The sequence below is a fragment of the Apteryx mantelli genome, chromosome 1 (genome assembly GCF_036417845.1).
Source record: "Apteryx mantelli isolate bAptMan1 chromosome 1, bAptMan1.hap1, whole genome shotgun sequence".
In the NCBI taxonomy this organism is placed as follows: domain Eukaryota; kingdom Metazoa; phylum Chordata; class Aves; order Apterygiformes; family Apterygidae; genus Apteryx; species Apteryx mantelli.
The window spans coordinates 65424575-65444518 of NC_089978.1; the positions used below are offsets into that span (position 1 = coordinate 65424575).

The 19944-nt window shown below is 40.2% G+C and overlaps 1 protein-coding gene across 1 annotated transcript in view; it reads left to right on the forward strand.

The window, feature by feature from the left end:
• Positions 1 to 1131: 1131 nt before the first annotated feature.
• The window catches only part of MYO16 (myosin XVI), a 396474-nt gene continuing 377661 nt past the window's right edge, over positions 1132 to 19944 (forward strand). Inside the window, exon 1 of the mRNA XM_067293848.1 lies at positions 1132 to 1546. The gene's annotated coding sequence lies outside the window, so the exon portion shown is untranslated. The remainder of the gene's footprint in view (positions 1547 to 19944) is intronic.

Below are 19944 nucleotides of genomic sequence, written 5' to 3' on the forward strand. Positions count from 1 at the left end.
CCTGACATGTAGTGGTTCAGCTTCCAAACAAGGGCAGAGGGTGCTCTATTCCCAAATACCCCCCTGCCTGCTGGAGTGCACTCTTCTAGGTTATGTATTTAGCCAGCTACAAGGGCATTAAATGTTCAAGCATTGGGTGTTGGCCCCTAAAATCTCTCCCGAAGCTGGTTGTGGTCACATCTGTGACTGGCAGCTTGGGTATCTCTGGAAAGCCAGAGTGAAATCTGGTGGCTGGCTGCCTGCACCTGGATCACAGCTGGGCTTTAGATGGGGACAGGTGCTCCAGTCCCTACACCATCCATTGCAGAGCAGGTGTGGGTGCCACCATCAGGCGAGCAGAGACCATTCAGTGCCAAGCAAGGAGTAATCTGATACATAGGTGCTTATACTCTTTAGGTAATCCTGGAAAATAGATGCACTGATGTGCCTCAATAGGTATGTGCTTTAACTAGATAAAAGTTAAGCAAGGTTCCCTCCTGTGAGCAATATATCTTAACAGCCAGTCTCACCACTTGATAAACTGGCAGAAGACTTCCCCATCACCAGGGACGTGTGGTTTTGCTGCCTTTATGTTTTTTGCAAGATTTTTGTCTACACTGCCAGCAAACAGCACTAAAGCAGCAGGGCGTGAGCAAGCTGCTTATAGCACCGGGACAGAAATAGATACATCCAAGCTGCCATTTATTCTATAACTACGAATCCTGTAAGAAGTGTTGTTTTTGACTCTATCTCACAGGGTGATAATTATGACATTCTCAGTGTTTCCCTTTTGTTTGGCATTACGTGCCAGCAGGGAATCAAATGGGTCTTTGTTGTGAACTACATGTAGGCTACCCCAATCTAAACAGTGTCCCTGCCCTCTTCCTTCAAGCAGTTTACCGAAGGAGACGGGCAGACAATGAAGTTTTAAAATAATAATAATAATAATAATAATAATGAAAAGCAACAGCTCTTCGTTACTCGTCCCGCGGGGCTGGGTGAACCCGAAGTACAGCGTGTGCGTGCGGGAGAGGGAGGAAGCGGGGATAAGAGAGGGGCTCGGCGGTGCGCGGGGGAGGGCGGTGCGCGGCGACGGCGGGGGCCGGCAGCGCGGAGCCGACGTGCCTCCCCCGGGCCGCTGCCGGCGCACCTCCTCCCCGCTTCTGCCCGCTAGCAGCAGCTGGACGTTTTGGGGAGGAAGCGGTCCGGCGGGCAGAAGGCGTGTGCGAGAGGGAGGGAGGAGTGCCGGCGGGGCGGGGGGAGGCAGGCAGGGAGAGGCGGCACGGAAAGTGGCTGGGCGCACCGTGCCGCAAAAAAAAAAAAAAAAAAGAAAAAAGAAAGAAAGAAAAAAAGGACACCCAGAGAGAAAGTGAAAGTGTGCCCGGGTGCGGGAGCGCGGCCCCGAGACGCGGGGCGGTGTCGGGCCGCCGCGGTCGCCTCCCGCCCCGCCGCCGCCGCGCCCCGCCCCGCCTCGCCGTGCCTCGCCTCGCAGCAGACTGCCCGAAATCGGCGCAGCGGCCAGTTTCTGCCGCCCGCAGACTGCCGGTGAGGCCGCATCCCCGCAGAGGTAAGTGCCGCTCCGCGCCGCTCCCCGCGGAGGTGCCGCCGTCGGGGTGGCGAGGGCGGCGGCCGCTGCGTGCCCCCCCGGGAGGCGCGCACCGCGGAGGGGTTTGCTCCGCAAGTTTCCCAGCCTTGGAAGCAGGTGTGGTGGTTTTGGGGAGGGTTTGGGGGGTTTGTTTTATTTATTTGTTTATTTATTCGTGTGTGTGTTTCTGCGCGCACTTGCCCTGGTGAGAGCAGCCCGGGGAAAGGTAGAAGCCCGTTGCTGCGCTTGGAGAGTGAAATGAGGGAGATCCAGTGGGGATATCACCTAAATATTCGTTCAGCTGAGTCCTCTCTTTTTGTGTGCGGAGGTGAGAAAACTAATCTAGGCTCTGTTTCTCGGATTTGCTAAAGTGCTTTTCCTTAAATCAGCGCATTTCTCAGCGTGCTATTGCACTTCTGCACCCCCCCCCCCCCCCCCCCCGCTTGGGTGGAGTGGTGTTGCAAGCCTGCCATGACACCAGTGTAAATCAGGGCTGACAGGGACCTGGATGGGAATTTTCTGATAAACATTTTTTTTCATTGATAGTGTCAGTTGGTTAAATCTCTGTGTTTTGTGGAAGTGTATCTTCCAAAAAGGCGGAAGACGGGTTTCAAAGGGATGCTATATGCCAGGCTAGTTTCCGCCAGCCTTGCTCAGGTGGCTGCTGAGTGCTCCTCCTGAGCATTGTGTCAGGCTGGGGACTCCATGAGCCCGTATTTTTAATGGGGAATTAGGGTCTTGCGTGGGACAACACCAGAGCGCTGGCTTCAAAGGGCTGGGATTGCTGACCTTGGGAGCCTGCTGGCCTCACAGGCTTCTTCTGGGGGAAACTGCCTTTTCCTTCTCTCTGAGGAGACACTGAGTAGCGTGCCAGAATCACCAGGTTTATTTCAGGGAGAGGGGACTTTAAAACTTGAAATTCTTATTCCAGCTTGAATACTCGAATGTCAGTCCTGCAAAACAGATGTTTTCTTTAGGGCAGTGCAGGGGCCTGGGTGTGATCTCAGACCTGGGTCTTCTGCCTTGATTTACTTCTAGGCAGTCTCAGGCAGATCTTGGTTTCTTGTCTTCTTTTCCCCCATCTTTGTAAGAGTATTCTCCTGTAGAGCCTTGGCAAGACTCATTATTATCAGTACGTTATATGAAGAAGAAGTGGGCAATGCTGAAGTAGTAGCTTTTTAAGCAATGCTTTACTTTAGATATGACTTTGTGGGTGTAAAGCCATTCCCTTTTGCTTAGAACAGACCACAGCACGTGTCTGAGACGTGACCTAAGGAAACATATTTTTATGTGTGTGTGTATGTGTGTGGGGATATGTATGGTATGTTCAGAGTGATGGCACAAGTTCTCTCGGCTGGACCATTGTCACAGAGCAGTGGGGACATCATTGAAAGAATCAGGGAAGACTGGGTTTAGGGTGGTTGGTAGAGTAGAGCTCTGAACCGTTGCCGTGATTTTGTGTTTTAGTAGCACTCAGAAATCTTAGCTGTAAATCACATTATACAAAGAGGAAAGCCAGTCTTTGGCCTCAAAAGATGACATAGGTACAGCAAGCAATTTATAAGTGGAAGGAACAGAGGAGAAATGCTTTGACCAGTATTACACAGGTTAGGCCAGAACCAAAAGTTTACTCACTGAAATATATGCTTTATATTTCTGATTCTGCAATAGTACTTTTTTATTGTGAACTGAATCTTGACTGTGGAATAATTTTGCAAGTAGCGGCAATAACATTTAAATATGCAGAACATGTATTTAATATGGAAAATGGATAAATGATCTAAATCTTCTGACTGGAGGGTATGGTATACAACTTCATTTGAATAAATCTGCCTAGTGTATAGTTTTAAATTGTACAGTAGAAATTAAATGGAGTTTGAGTTGTTTGAGATTTGTAGTACTTGTTGAGGCAACTGACTGTCATGAGGCAGTGGTTTATTGTTTTACTCTGAAATCACTCTTGCATTTTATTCTAGCATGATGTTACTTTAAGTAGTACCACTATTTCAAACCAGCATAATGAGATGAAAAGCACTTGGCATGCACTCCTGTAAAACACTTCAGTACTAAATTCAGATCTTTGTTTGAGGCTATCTATAAAATACCATGCTTATGTAGGATGTCATTCCAAGGAAAATACACATCTAGGTTAAAATCTAGGTTAAAGCTGTCTTAAAACATTTTTCTCAGAAAATGACAGTCAAATTGACCACTTTTGACCACTTTTTTCTTGAGGGGAGGGAAATAGTTTCTTAGCTTGGAGATGGAAGGTCTGGCAGGGGATCATGATCAATAGGTAAGTGGTCATAGTAAATGAGGCACTTCAGTGAGGTGGATTAGACTTGAACAAGGGCCTCTTCTATCTGACCTGATTGTCCAAACTAACATTATTTCAGTGTTATTCATGTTTGTTTGTTTCACAAGAAGATGTGCTGAAATACATAGTTTGAATATGTATGTATACGCACAAACTAATTCTAGTTCAGTTGTGATGTACAACAGAATATATTCTTCAAATCTGAATCTTTTACTGAAATTTTCATGAACATGACAATTTTTTTTTTGTCCAGTTCTATACAAAGTGACAAGCTAGAGAAGTTCTTTGCCTAAAAAAACAAACCAACCTCTGCCCCACCCCCGCCCAATAGTATGGTCCCAAACCATTTTGTGATGGTTAGTTAGTACTATCTCAGGTTAAGACTGCATCTTGGAGCTTGTTACTCTCTTTCAGGTCATAGCCTAGCAAACCTTACTTGCATATTCTCTATGTTTTTTCCATTTCATCTTCTGTCTGCTATTAACTGTTATTAAGATGATTGTAGCTAATGATTGTAGCTAATGAATATAGGAGAATGTTATAATCCTACACAAAATTAGCAATAATTGGGGATGCAGTTGATGATGTCTGGGAATATCATATTGTCACATGTTGTCAACAATAACAGCTGCTGGAAATACTTGCCATTTTGTGGGCCAGGCCTGCTGGTTTAGGAATCTGCCAGTTCAAATGAAATACAGTTTATTACATCTTTCTGAAAAAGAAGACAAATATTTCTTGGATCAATAAGATGACAGAACATTCCTGGCAAACTGCTAACTCTAGCCTTTGCACTTATATTTGTTAATTTTGCCTAAGGTGTGTTTAATGTGCTGCCAAGCCTAGCTGTTAATTCATTTAGCTTCATAGAGACATGTCACAGCAGCCAAATAAACATCAAGATACATATTTTTTGCTGTTCGCACAGCCTTTTTGTGGAGTAATTACTAATACATAGTAGTCTGACTCATGCCTGTAAGTGTGCATGTTCCTGGCCACTCTTACTATATATACAGAAGAGGAGAGTTGAATTGTGAGTTTTGATTTTGTTGTTGTTTTTGTTCCTTCTTCCCAACCATTTTCACTTTAAAGCAGCAGTTTGGTATCCCTAATTCCTGGTACTTTTGATGTGAATATTAATAAAATTTGGTCAGAGAATGATTTTTCTCTGCCTTAAAATATTTGAGATCTTGAAAGTTCTGTAGTATAGTTTTGGAAATCTTAGTTCCTGTTGGGATTGGAAAAAACAAGGAAGTTAAAAGCTGTGCTTTCAGAATAGTACAGTAACTAACCTGAAGTGTAGGACCGGATGCAAATCTTGATTGTGGCGGAGCAAGATCACATTTACCACTTGGACTCTTGGGATGTAGTTGAGATCTTTGGTCATTGTGTTACTGCACTGTCTCTTCCCCCAAATTACATCTTTGATGTACAAAACCATTCTGAAAAAAGCTTTTGTTTCAGTAAAACCTGAGTTTTTTTATGACAAAACACCTAACCTGTTTTTAGTATTAATTATTAGTATTATTATTAGTATTATTTCTGGTATTAATGAAATTTTGAATGTGAAAGGTTAGGTGTATCTACTTGAAAAGAATTCTGGAGTTACTGTAAGTTGCTGTAGGAGCAAAATAGTATAAAAAAGTCATTCACTCTGCTATGTGAATTCTCATGGCTGTAGGAAGAGCGCAATGGTGCTTTATTTCTAATGGCTATGACAAATACTATATATTTCTGTTGGGTTTATTTTCATGGTATTAAACAAAAAAGAATGTTAAAAGGTAGACTAAAAGGAAATTAAACAGTTCCAACAATGAAGCATCACAGATAAGTGTCTTCACAGGGTGGTTGAAATAATGGTGGGTTTGGGTCATGTATAGAGAAGTAGCTGGTTGTTTCCAGCCAGGCTAAAAATGGTTTATTCCTCTCTGGAATAAGCGTGTGTATGTGTGGAGAAGGTGCAAAATATTAACTTTAGTGCCCTCAAAAAGATGGAGGAGCATGTGCATTGTCAGCAGTGTGAGGCTGACACCCACCTGTGTTGAATCAGAGTTACAGATACTGTGGTCAACAGCTAGTTTTTCTGGTACTTTTGGGCATAAGCTGGTCTGATCTAAGCTATTGTGAGGGGGAATAAGTTTTGTGGAGGAAGTACACATTGTTCCAAAACACAGAGCGTCTTTTAGCAGTTTAAAGGTATTTAGTTTTGAACATGTTCTGTGGGTCACTTTAAGCTTTATTTTCCCCTCTGTGAAGATGGCTAGATGCCTATGGCACAGCTGGGCTTGGCACATGAATATGTTTGGCAATGAGGTGTTACTGTTCAAAGATTTGTCTAAAAGTAATTGGGCTGTGGGATTTCAGTCATAGTGAGATACTGGAAGCTAGCTCTGCCCCAGAGGCATATGTGCAAGGACACCTTGTAGGGATCCTAGGTATATTGTAGCCATGACACAAGTATATAACAGAACCACATTGGATAGTAGAATCCAAATTGGATAGTAAAAAGTGACTGAGGGATAATGCTTGTGGTTCAGAAAGCACACATAGTTTTACAATGATCAATGTCAAAACAGAAGTGAAGCACTCAATACAAGAAAATTCTTTTGTCACATGCAGAAATATTGAGTAGACTTGAAATAAACTGGTGAAAAGTTTTTTAAAAAAATTTTTCCTTCTGATATCTAAAAATCTGTGTATCCACTTTTCTGAGATCACAGATGATTTCACTTAGAGACTAGAATAAGATAAAAAATGTTTGGAAAGACTTTCTGAAGGCTGCATGAAGTATCAATATAGTTGGGGTTTTTTTTTGAAGCAGTATATATGTCTCAGATAAGTGGACTGTAAAGGAATAATAGCTGTTCCTGTTTGTATTGCAGTAGTTTACTATGGATCAATTCTCAATTGAGATGCCTTTCTGCCAGGTGCAGTTTTATTAGGTGTAATAAAACACAAGCATATCTCCAAGTAAATTTACCTTCTTAAAGTTTGGGAAGTAGTGTGTAGAAGGAAAGAGGAGGGAGGACCAGACAGTGTTGATAGCTTTATATTTTTATGGTGATAAGCAGCTAAATCCTGTCCTGAAAGCTTAATCTAAGCAAGTACCTAGACTATCTATATAATCAAGAGAGAGAGATGAATCACCTTCTGGAGGTAGGTGTCTGAATGTATGGCCATGACTCTCTCTGTACTGTGACCATCTGTTTTGGGGTCAAAATGGATGGGCATAGGGGTCCTCGCCTATAACTGCATGAGTCAAATGAGGACTTCTTTCTGAACAGAGTACATGGGGTGCCCTCCGTTTCCATCCTGGTGTCCTGGATGTCAGCTTAAAAAAGGAAAGTTTGGTCAGTGTGTCAGATCTAGCTTATGGATAAATGTGCAGTACGTCCTAATTAGGAATTTTATTTAAAGAATATTAGTGATTTAACACCCTGATCTAATTACTGCTAAGCTTCTTATTAATTTTGTAATTAGCACTGGAGGAAGACTTTTTATGGAAAATACACCCTCAAGGTAATCAGGACCTCTAACTTCAATGTTTATAGACAGCTTTATTTCTATGACAATGTTCAGTAGAAAATGGCTAGAAGGAAATACTATTATTTGTTTACTCTTACACAGTGGCAAAGATACCTATTATATATAATCATCATGGCCCAAATGACTCTGGCTTTAGAACACAGGTAGGTGGGATCAGATTCTGCTCAGGTGTATTCTTCTTCTAGTGGAGAAGGCTTTCACAAATAGCGTTATACCACAGAAGTCCAGGTATAGTCATACTGGCTGTATGCTCCTGCGGTTTATAGCAGCCAACGCAGTTTTTTGTAGACATAGTAAGGTGCAACTTTGGAGCAGTCATAAGGCTGCTCTAAAATGTATTGTTGCCTTACAAGAATAAAGCTATTTTTGTACCTTGCTTCCAGATATCTATGAAATATGGTTCAGCTAGACCATAAAGTCTGGTAGAGAGTATTATGGCCCATCAAGCAGATGCTCATAGAATTTTTCCTCTCATAGCAGGTCTCTCAGGTTTTTTCTTAATTTTGGTGGGCACACTTGCTCTTTTCAGTGACTGATAAATTAGTCTAAGCCTTGGTTCTGGAAGGAAGCTTATGCTTTGCAGCAATAAAACCTAATAATTTGGTCTGTCTAAATGGTAAGTTTTTAACAGTTTGGGTGCTTTGTAACCAGCCTGGAGTAATATAATATAAATAAGGTTTGTAGAGGGAGAGTGAGCTGTTTATTAGTTTAATTGATATAGCTGGAAAAGAAACAAACATGCTCTTAGGGCTCAGAGTGCCTCGTTCCCTTACTGGACCTGAAGAAGCAATTAAGCCTAAAAGCTTGTCACTTGTTTTTATTATACTATTGCAGTAGTAGGCTTTTAAACTAATCTTCTGTTTGTTTGTAAAACAAAGCGGTTCACTTTTAGGCAGACCTACTGTATGTTTGGGGACAACAAGTGTGAAAATGTGTATTTAATGCAAGAGGAGTAGGATTCATTTCAGAATGTGAGATTGTGCCCCGGACTCATGATTCCTCAGTCCTGTCACATCTCTTCCTTTCCCAGCAGGACATACTAGTCTACATCCCTGTGTGCCAACACAGCCATATAAAGGAAAGGATACAAAAACACTGCAAGCTACTCTTCTCTGCTTCCACTTCCTACCACAGATACTGTTCTCGGGTGTCAAGTGGCCCAGTACTTCCTTGACCCCTTTCACTGTTTCTCACTGGATGTATTTTAGTGTCAAATAATTTGGCTCTCGCTATAGTCCCAGGTTGAAGTCTCCTGATTGTTCGCACTACATATATGCTAATTAATTCAGTATCCCTACCGGAGATACTGAAGTAGTTCCTTCAGAAGAGCGGGGGGGAAAAGGCGTTGTTGGCTGCCTGATTTGCTCCAAGGTCTGCTCTGGATAAACAGTATGGATACAGACCCTGCCAAGTTCGGCTTCCTCTGCCTGGGACATTTCTCTAGTGCTCTCCCAGGAGGTCTTCTGCCCTTAACTGCCCCCCTCCTGCCTGTGATAGAAAGAACTTGAAAGCACTCCTGAATTTCTGACCTAGCTGGATTTCAGTGTGAGCATTTCCTGTAAGAAGACCCTAACCCTGATGGTGACTGCAGCTTGCTAGGCAGAGGGGTAGGTGGAGGTGTAAGCGTGAAGGGTAACAGCATTGGTTGTTTTGCTCCAATTCTGTATCAAGTGAGTCTTTAGTATACAGTGGTCTTTTCTACCCTTATGGACACATCTCTCCCCCCCAGCCCTTCCCCTCCAGTGAAAGGAAATGAGGGCACCAACAGCATGCAGGTGCTGCAGTGTGCTCTAACGGACACCCAGTCCACGTAATTGGGACCAAGACCCCTCACGGGACTGGTGAATCCTATCCCAGTGGGTAAACGTTGAGGAAGCCAAGCTGGTTCTTGGTAACTTTCACTCTTAGTGACTTAGTTTTTACAGCTTCAGTGTTCTAACAATTTTTATTTTTATGTTTGTTTATTGCTATAAGTGCTATCCTGGCTTTCTGAATTTACGTTTGTATTTCTACTTTTTTGTTGCATCAGTTTCCTTCCAAAATGCTGATTTGTTTTTTGGTTTCCTCCAGAACTGTTCCTTAGTACAGAACTCGTAGATTTTGGGTTGGTGATTTCCCCCTGCTCCCCCCACCCTGACTCCCTGTCATATTCCCTCAATTTTTAGTTGAACAAAGGTGTGCTGTATTTCCTTTATAGAGCTTTAACAAAAGAAGCTGGATTAAGATAGCTATGCAGTTGTTGCAGAAAGAAGAGTCTTGGAAACCCAAAGGGAGAGCACGCAGTGACTGCACAGTGTGGTCTTGGCTGCTTGAACAGCCCCTGGGCTGTAGTCGTGCCTGCATTTGTCCGCCTGATGGAAATTGTTGTGTTCCAGCAGATCTGAATATCTTGTCAATAATTAATCTAATCACCAACAGAGTAAAAAGGCAGAATGAGCTGGTTTTAGTATTTTCTTATGCAGTTTTCCAAGAATGGAGAGCACCACTTTCAAACTTTATTATTATTAGTTTCAAATGTAGCTACTGCAAGTCTGGTCCACTAGAAAGAGTACTAGAAATGTGCTCACTATCAGATATCGAAGTAGCCTGCAGGCTTTGGTGGTCTGAGTCCTGTGCAGACATGTAATAAATGACAGTCCCTGCCTGGAAAAAGCTTTCTGTCTATCAGAGAGAAGAGCAAGGGGAAATCAGATGGTGTCTACAGGGACAAATGAGATAGCAAATATAATTTAAGTCAGAGGAGTTTCATTAGTGAAGAACACATTTCATTCTATTTTTCTGCTGAATATAGTAAGCCATTGTCAGACTAGCTAGATCTTAATATTTTAAAGTCCATAATTTAAATAAAATACATAGTGGGGATTAAAAAAAAAAAGTTAATTCAATGCAAATGAGTAGCATAGAATTTACTCATCCTTTAAGAGCAAGGACCATAGACCATACTGCACACTGGGAGTTGAGGAAGGGGAGGAGAAAGCTGGTCCACTTCTAAAAGGACAAACTTGATTACTCTGAGGTTGTGATGCAGACGTGTCAAGTTGCATATCTGAGCACGGGAAGCATAATCACGAAACATAATGACCTCAGTGGTGTGTAAATTTGGTCTACCTGCTTTGTAATTTCCAGGGCCTATTTCCCCCACACTGCCTCGGGGTGTAGTTGGGGTTTGCACCAGTTTATCAGGTCTTGAAATCAAAGAAGTGTGCAGCCAGCTGAAGACAAGCACTGAGGGCCCTTCTTGTGTGGCTTGACATGGTAAACATACTTTGTCTCTTGATTTGATGCAGTGTCCTTCACACTGGAGACAAAGATATGTGAGAGGCCTGTCGGAGGCCATGGGTACTGTGGTATTGGTAGGCGAGCTGCGCATGTTGTGTAAGGGTTATTTGTGGTGATAAATAGATTGGCATTTTGGAATGGTTAAGGGTGGGGCTGGGCTCTCCCTATATCCAGGTTTAAATATTAGCTGGTCATTTCATAAAGGAGGGGCAGCAGTGCTGGGGCTGCTATTGCAGTGCATTTGCTGAACTAGCAGTTATGGAGGAAACTGTGTCCTTTTTTTATCTGACTAGTGGGTTGGGTGCACATATGTGAATTCCATTTCGGTTCAAATGCACACAGCTCACACAAAGAGCCCTCTCTTTGGAAAAGTCAAAAGTCTAGTTCGCAAAAGAAACAGTTCCGGACATAAATACAGAACTGGACCAAAAGCACCGTGTTGATGGTGCCAGAAAATATTGCTATAGTTGTGTTGCTTCCTACATCTTCCTTATATTGTTTCAGCATTCTTTGCTTCAGTCATTGTTAGTGAGACATCAGCAATTCTTGGATACCGCTTGTAAGACTAACTAGAGGTGACCACTATTATTTGATCTCATATAATTTTATCTATAATGTCTACTTTCACAGGAACGTAACAACCGCAGAGAAAACAGATCATGAAATTTTAACAGGGAGCAGATAAAACATAATACAGATTGCAGTTTTGCTTCAGTATTTAAGCATAGGATATGAGTTGGAGTTCTTCTAACCTAGAACCAGTGAAACTGAAAAACTTGAATGAAATACTTTATGCATAAGTATAATAATATAGACTTCGAATTGCTCTTAAAACCCTTCATTCATTTATTCTCTCTACCCTAAAAAAAGCTATACATTTGCAGATCACTTTGTGTGATTTACACTAGGTAAATTTCAGTCAACATCTGACAGCTGAAGTCTACAAGTGCCATTTGGAGCTCCCAGCTGGTGCAGCCACTGGCTACTGTTGACCTTTCCTCTTCTCTCCCACAGAAATCATGGTTCAGGAGTGAGATAATAAGATATATTAAAGAAAAACAAAAAGAAAACCAATCCCCATCCTTGCCATCTATGCTTCATTTTGTGACTCCAGCATGTGCTTTTGTGAAAATGTAGCCTGTGACTGATTCTGCTTCTTGTATTTCAAAATACCTTCTAATTTCTTTTCAAAACAGCTCTTTTAGAAGTGCTATAATGATTACTGAAAACTAGGGCATGAATGAAGGTTAAAGTGCCTATTGATGTATCAAAAATATGTAATAGTAACTGAGATAAATGGCTAATCATATTCCATGTTAAATGTTCATTCTAGTATCATTTATTACTATTATCACTGTAATTAGCCTGGGATCGAAGAGTTGCTTAGATGACCATGTTGTGACCTGTAACCTCCCCCTCCCTCTTTTTAAAGAATGTGTCTTCTTCCTGCTGGGACTTGCTAACAAATTATCTAAAGTCTGTTTGTTATAGTGTCCTAAACAGTACTAAGCAGGGTATAGCTGTTCTCATTAGCTGTCTAGTACCTAAGTCTCAACACAAAACTGTTGAGGACTTGTTTGTGACATGAGTGTGTCTTGATTTGTTTAAAGTACATTGTGATCCAACCATGTAGATGATATCTAACTGTGCTCTGGCTTTCAAATCCTTTGTGAATTAGACTTAAGTGACCAAAATCAATTGAAAATGTCTAAAGATTTAGTGTGATTGATGGGCATGGTTATGTTTACAGAATGACTAGGTTTTAGAAGAGCTCAAGGTTTGACCAAACAATGGACTACAGAGTTATTTACTTTCAAGGAAAGAATTTATGGTAGCTGTTCTCTTGCCTTCTTGTGAAGTGTTTTTTTTTGTTTTTTTGTTTTTTTGTGCTTGTCAGGTTAATGCTGCTGTCATAGCTTAAATGATGCAAGATTAATACTGTGGCATTCTTTGATGCTGCTGTGGTAGCTGAGTTCTTCTGGATGCTGTTTCTAAAGAGTTCCCGTGCTAAGAACTGATACTGAGACCTTGCATGTTAAGACTGGTCATGCTGGAGAATGCTGGAAACTACTTTGAGTGTGTGTGTGTGATCATGCCATCATTGAAATTTGCCAGATGCTACTCACGGTTCTCAAAACATCAGGAATTAAGTACTCTTATTTCCTTGTTCTGGGTATTCTCGGGAAAAAAAAGGAATGTTACTTCAGGAAAAAGAATCACTTAAAAAAGGGATGAGAGTGTTAGAAATACTTTCTTTATCTGTTTACTCTTCCTGTTAAGGGGAATTAGATTCTGTTGGTGTGAATGAGTTTTAAGGAGTTAGCAAAATCAATTTAAAGGGTGAAAAATTGGATTAATTTCTTCAGCTTATCTAAGGAATTGTCTGAGCGTGTAATAGTCAAAGATGGCTTTAAATATTTTATTCAAAGTAATGCTGGTAATTTAATTGTGAATTATATGCGGGAAAGGTGTGATGGCTGTGCATTGGTACATTCACTGAACCATGCTTAGTTGATGCACTGAAGCTGCATCGGAGTCAAAGATGTGTTCAGGCTATTTTTTACTTTGGAATAAAGCTATTTATAATATTAATATGACTAATGTACCCTGGGATGCAGCATATCATCTTGCTCTCTTTCCATGCCATAATACATTTTTGAGAGAAGTGAAGAATGTGTGTATATGGTTTTGTTTTATTTAAAGCAGAACACAGGCCAATGGCACTTTCTGCCTTTGTGCTCCACAAAATGAAAGCATAAGCAGTCTATACCTGTGACACATGACAAATGGCACCACTATTTCAGTCTTACATAGCATGCTAATAACAGAGCTCAGTCAATGCTGGAATGCACATACATCATCACAAAAGTTAAAGTATTTATTGGTGCTGCATGTGGCTTCCTCCAATGTTGCTCAGCCTCTGGCAAGTAACTTCCCAGTTCGTAACTGTGACAGTATGGTTGTGTGCCTGTCATGCTCGGACATTGAAGCCACAAAACCCTGATTATAGTTATCCAGTGCAGCAATATGTAACACACGTACACACATATATTGATTTGGCATTATCTAATGCTTCCAAAGAAACTGGAAGTCATCCTGTCACACAAGTAAAAGTTTTCCTCTTAGTTTTAACTAGCAGGTGGTTTTTAAACCTTAGCAGGACTATCTTCTCAAGTTGAATTTGGTAATGCCTGCATTTTTCCGATTCAAATCCTGTAGGAAAAGCTTCTTGTTAATGCATTCTAGAAGGTTAAGAGACCACCTTGAAAAAATTTTGTTAGCTTGTATCCAGAGCTGAAGCATTACTAGATATGCCACTTCCATAATAAAAAAAAAAATCTGTACATGCACTTTAACAATTTGTCACTGCTTTTCCAGCTTATTAACTCATTAAGTAGCATTTAATGAGGATAACCACAAAGTAATTAATTTATACAGTATGTTTATTGCTTCCCTAATGCATTTATGTATTAAATTTAGAGATAAGAGTTCCTCAATGAATATGTTAATCTGTTTCTATACTTTCAAGCATTTTGTTTGTTGAATAAATAAAAATATTTTTTCAAGGTCTTCGTTCCAATCTACAGATTGAGAGTAGCTATACCACTTGGATTAAGTGTGGTGTGGCTTTAGGTTTCCTTACAATGAACTCTGTTAACATCAAAGTCTGTACAGTTCTTTTTCCTTTTTATTAAACTGTTTGGGAATTGAACTGCAGAAAACCTGTCCTCAGTTATGCTATTTTCTTAGGGCCTCTCCATGGACAAACTTAGTTTGTTTTCTCTAGAAAATTGTTGCTTTGGGAGATTGAAGAACTGAGTACTCTAGTATGGTATTTATTGACAAATAAGTTTTCCCCTTTTGCTTGCTTTCACAGACTTAATACAAGGAGCACTGAACTCATGCTATTATGCAATCATTCAATTCTTAGGCTTTCCTTTTAAAGAATTAGTTATAGTTTTTTGTAATCATAAGTGACATGCTTAATTCAAAAGGGAATGAACTTATTTTAAGGACTTGAGGAACAGCAAAACTAAATGTGCTTGGGTATATGATGATGTGACAAAAAGTAATTATTTCAGTGCTGGAGGACAGAAATATATTGTTTCGCAACATAAGCTGTTTAATGTATTTACAACTGAGCTATTCCAGAGTCTTCCCTCCAAATTGCAACCTCTGTAGGTGAAGTAGTAGCTGTAGTCTCTGGTACTAAAGATAGTAAAACTGGAATATTCGTGTGTCTTCAGGGACATATATGTTTAATGCATCTTTTTCCCCTCAAAAGACTATGTTTCTACATATACAAATGATGTGAGAAATTGATGTGCAGGATTAAAGCATTATTCTGGGTAGGGGGAGAATACATTTTGGCTGATGTCTGAGTTTTGAGAGATTTTCTGTAATGGTTTCAAAATAGATGGGAACCTCAGCTATGCAGTCAGAGAGGAATTTTCTCCTGCCCTGTGTTTTTGTACATATCGGAGCTCTCTAGGACTTAATTATTTAGCCTTTGAGGGACATCATACTGATCTTGATTTACTCTATTATTTTGTCTGTGAATATCTGATATTAACTGAGTCCCTCTAAAAAGCACATTAACGAGTATAATTTATTCAATATCTCCTTAACAAAGAAAATTGTATTTGTTAAAAATAATTCAAAAGAAGCAAAGGCTTCCCTTCATTAAATAAGGTATCTGCAATGTCTTGGTTATTCTCTTCCCTAACCACAGAGAAAATAGCAGTGTCTTATTTCATACCGTATGTGGTAGCTGCGTGTAAATATTGCCCTTTTAATTGCAACCACTGTAACACAATGAATGGTGTTATTATTTGAAAAAGGACTGTACGAACTGTTTCATAGCACACTATATGATAGAATGTAGCAAACAAAATCCATTAAAAATACAATGAATTGAGCATTAAATTCTGTGGCAGAACCTCTTCAGTTGAAGTGTTACGTTATGTTAATATTTTAATCGCCAAATCTCTCTCTCTTCCTGTCTTCCCCCCAAACATGTACACCCCCCCCCCCAGTACTTTGCCATGTCTCTACTAAAACTAGCAGAGCTGACAAAATTTATGTGAACAATTACAAACACCACAGACCCAGGTAGCTTTCACAACTTGAATGGCTTTGCCTCTTAGTGACAGCTCACATTTTTGCCAGACTTTGCAGCTAATATAGTAAGCTGGATAGGACTTCTTTGCTGATTTTCTTTTCATACCAGTGATGGGATTAAGCCATTCCTTCTTAGATTGGTTGCAAGGTAAATACTATTAGTATCAGCTCTACAAAATTAGAGTAAAGTACACGGCTCAGGTGTAAATCAGTTTAGTTCCAGTATAAGTACTGCTGTTCTAATTCATAGAGGCAAAGGAATGATCTCAAAAGTGTATTTACTATAATGATATTTATTAGGTTTTCCTTTTTTTCCCCCCCCTAATAATCAGAAATGTTGTACAAGTGCACTGAATTTGAGTAAATGTATTCTTGGTGTAGACTTTCAAAGCCTACGTTTATTTTAAATGCAAAAGAAAAAAGAAGCTGTATCTTATGCATCCAGCATGAAGAAAGGTTTCTTCCTTCTGCCTCCCAAGAATCTCCCTGTACTTCTACATGATTCACATTCACACCACTGAGGAAGTTACTGATTTATGCTTAGAGATCTCTCCTCTCCTGTGATGTGTTTGGGGGGTAAAAGAGGACAGGCACCTTATTAAAATAGTGTGGTGTGGGGGAATGACACAAAATACTATTAAAACTGAAGCAGTGGGAGTTGGATTTATAGATAAGACATCGCACATGAAAATGTTATACCAGAAGGCCTCAAAGAAAGTATTTTGGTCTGTGTGTGTGTGCGAGAGAAAGATTGTCTTCAGAAATAAAGAGAAGTTGAAGCTTTTAAAATACCAAAGGCTCGCTGTAAACTGGCTTGTTTTCATGAGAAACATACCTCAGAAAAACACCATTGAAATTAGATCAGCTGCACGTCCTTGAAAACAGAACATGTGAAAGAAGAACTATGCTTATTCTTCGTTTGTCCTCTACTTTGTTTAATAAGTCACTGTTTCCTAAAATTTCCTGTTATGTATACTTAAAATAAGAAATGATTAAGTTCTCATTAAGGATTTGTTATCATGGTTAAACATATTTCATAGAAGTATCTTAGATATTTTCTGTCTCTGAAGACCTCTTACCAACCATTGATCAGTCTTCTATGTACATGTATGGCCCAGTCTTTGAATTAATTTATTATTCATAGTTCTTAGCAATAGCTAATTGGAGTCTGATTAAGAACAAGCCAAAAAGACAATCTGTGCTTCCACAGTGACGACTTTTATCTTTCTAAAGAAGGCAGGATTGAATCTCAACATATATTTTAACAGTATTGCTACCTCTGCATTTCAAGGTGTTAGTCATTTAATCTTCATATGTTCATTGCTGCAGTCCCTAAATTAATATTTTTAAATCTTGAATGGTGCTTCTGTGTGTGCGCGTGTGTGTGTGTGTATATATATGTGCGTGTATATATGTGTGTGTGTGTGAGTGTATGGGAGGAGCAGTCAATTTGATTGTTACATGTATCGCAGAAACTTTCAAAAAGAATCCCTTTCAGCTACTAATTTTGTCTGAGGCTTCTCTGAGTATTTTTCCCAGTGGCACTTGCTGTCTCTTTTGAAAGAGCAAGTGCTGACCTTGGGTAGTATACTTGAGAGAAGATAGGGCTAGACTGTATCAACATTACTGATGCATCACATGGTAAATCAAAAATAAGACACCCACAGCTGTTGTGCTGCGTTGTACATGCTTGTGTTCATACTGTAATACACAACATGAAAGATTAAGGACACATGCTGTACTGGATTTGTTAAACTTCCTTGTTGGACATTCATGGAGAAGTGTTTTTTATTTCCCATTTTGCATACACTACAGGAGACTGAAAAAAATTAAAAATAGGAAGATGAGAATGTGCAAGAGCAGGGATATTTCTTCAACTAAATAGTCATTTTGTGTGGCGATAAATAATACATTAGAAAACCTATTGTGATTCTCTTGTTTGTGGGTTTGTTTTTTTTGTGTCACTGGTTTACGAAAAGAATGATGCAAAATTTAAAGACGACATTGTGCATGTGGAGCTTCTACATGGAACCAGAGATAGCATTTACAAGCTGATGAAACATATTCCTGTGGATGGCATAAGTGATGTGACCTGTCAAGGTAATGAATGAAATATTGTCGTAAGGCAGGGATATTACAATGGCTACTGTATGCAGAGATGATGTTTCCTAAATTGAAAAATAGGTTTATTAATGGTGTTCTTATAAAGAAAGGACTAATCTGGGATTCTGCTACCGTATTTAATTAACAAGTCAACCATTAACGATCCATGCAGTTCAGCTTGCAAAGTGAGTGATGATCAATTTTTTTGTTGCGCTGTGTTCACGGCTATGAAAAGGTGGTTACAAACCTCAGAAAGCTAATTCAGAAACAAAGATCAATATTTCATTCTGTCTTTTGCCAGTGTTAATTTAGTAGAAAGAAATGTTCACGTGTTCCTAGCCTTGTTTATGATTTAAGCTTCCTGCTTATTTATTTCTTTGAAAATATTATTCTTTGCCAAAGAGTTTAATCCGATAATCTTGTATGAGGTGGAAATTCTTGGTGGAAACAGGCCATTCAAAATATGACATGTTGACTCTCCAATCTTGAAATCTGTGATTCATAAATTGCACAATATGAACCAGGTGATGAGTAGCAAGTCTTCCTGAGGAGGAGGGCATCTGTAGTTCTGGGAGCTCAGCTGCATGCCTCCAGTTTCTGTGAATGAAAGCTGTCCCCGCAGATGTGCATTTGAAGGCAGGCAGCGCAAGTGCTGGGCTGTGGCAATCACAATAGGCAGCACGAGGGGCTGGAGCGCGGTGTGACCTGCGTGGTATTGTTTGAAAACGTATGTAGTAACGCAGCAGCCAGCGCAGATGGCAGGAGTACAGAAGGAAAACCCGACAGGAAGTTTGACTGATTCATCTGCAATTGCCTCTCCTTTTGTTGCGTCCTTAATGGTATACCAAGGAAATTGAACGATAAAGGCCCACTTTGGAAGGACATAATGGTTCAGCGGTGAAAAATGTTAATGAAGTGTTGAGAAAGCTTTTGGGTGGTGTGATGTGCTTGCATATCAATATATTGCCTTTTTAATGGGGAAGGTTCCCTAATGTTAGTGGGCCTGGTCGTGATTTAATGCCAAAGGAGCTGTCATTCAGCTCTAAACAGGCAGAAAGGGAGATGAGAAGAAAAAAGGCAGTTCTTCCTTATTTAAAATGTTACTAAACTTTTATGGGCTGTGAGTATAGTGGAGAAAAGAGAAATGTGTAAAGTGATCGGAAGATAAATCCGGAGAGATCAATTTAATATTTGGGACACAGGCAAAAAAACAACCAAACAAAAAAAAAACCCTTTAATCTTGCATAGGATGCAAAGTTTCCAGTCAAGTGGCACAAAGAATAAATAGGGACAAAAGGGTGGTCTGCATGAAGTCCTGTTTGAACTGAAGCTGCTGTACAAGGCTGGTGCCTAGCCCAGTTAAAGCAGACTAAAATCTCTAGCATTTGGCCGGAGTTCACTGTTGGATATCAAGAGATTCTCCATACTACTTTACCAGTTGGTGAATGATCCAATGAGCTGCTTTAAGATCCTAAATGTTGTTGTAGCCCCAGAAAGATCACCCTTTTCATTGGATTGCTTACCCGCAGCAGTAGTTTAATATGGTAGACATAGTATCTTCTGCAAGGACAGTAACAGAGATTTGACTCCATCAGTTAGCTGGCACTCTTCTTCTTCTACCCTCCTGTGTTCACTCCGTACCATCGCTGACCCTACAAAGCTGCTAATCTTATATACTACATTACTATCCCACTTTGCTTAACCACATATATAAGAACCAGAAAACACTGTTACAGCAGAGATGACTTACTGCCTGTCCTGAAGTCGTGCATCTTACTCCAGTCTCCTTGTTAATTTGTGATGGCATATGAGTACAGCTATTTAAGGGGGTTTCTGTAATAGTGGCCATTTCCCTTCAGTATGCATTAAATTATTCTGGAGATCAGATACTTTTCTTATCTGGGTCCCTCTCTATTGTCAGAATTTTTTTTTCAGTGCTGCATCATCATATAGTTACGCTTATAGCTAAGAGCAAAAACATACAGTGCTTGGGGAAAGGCTCTACAGTTCTCTT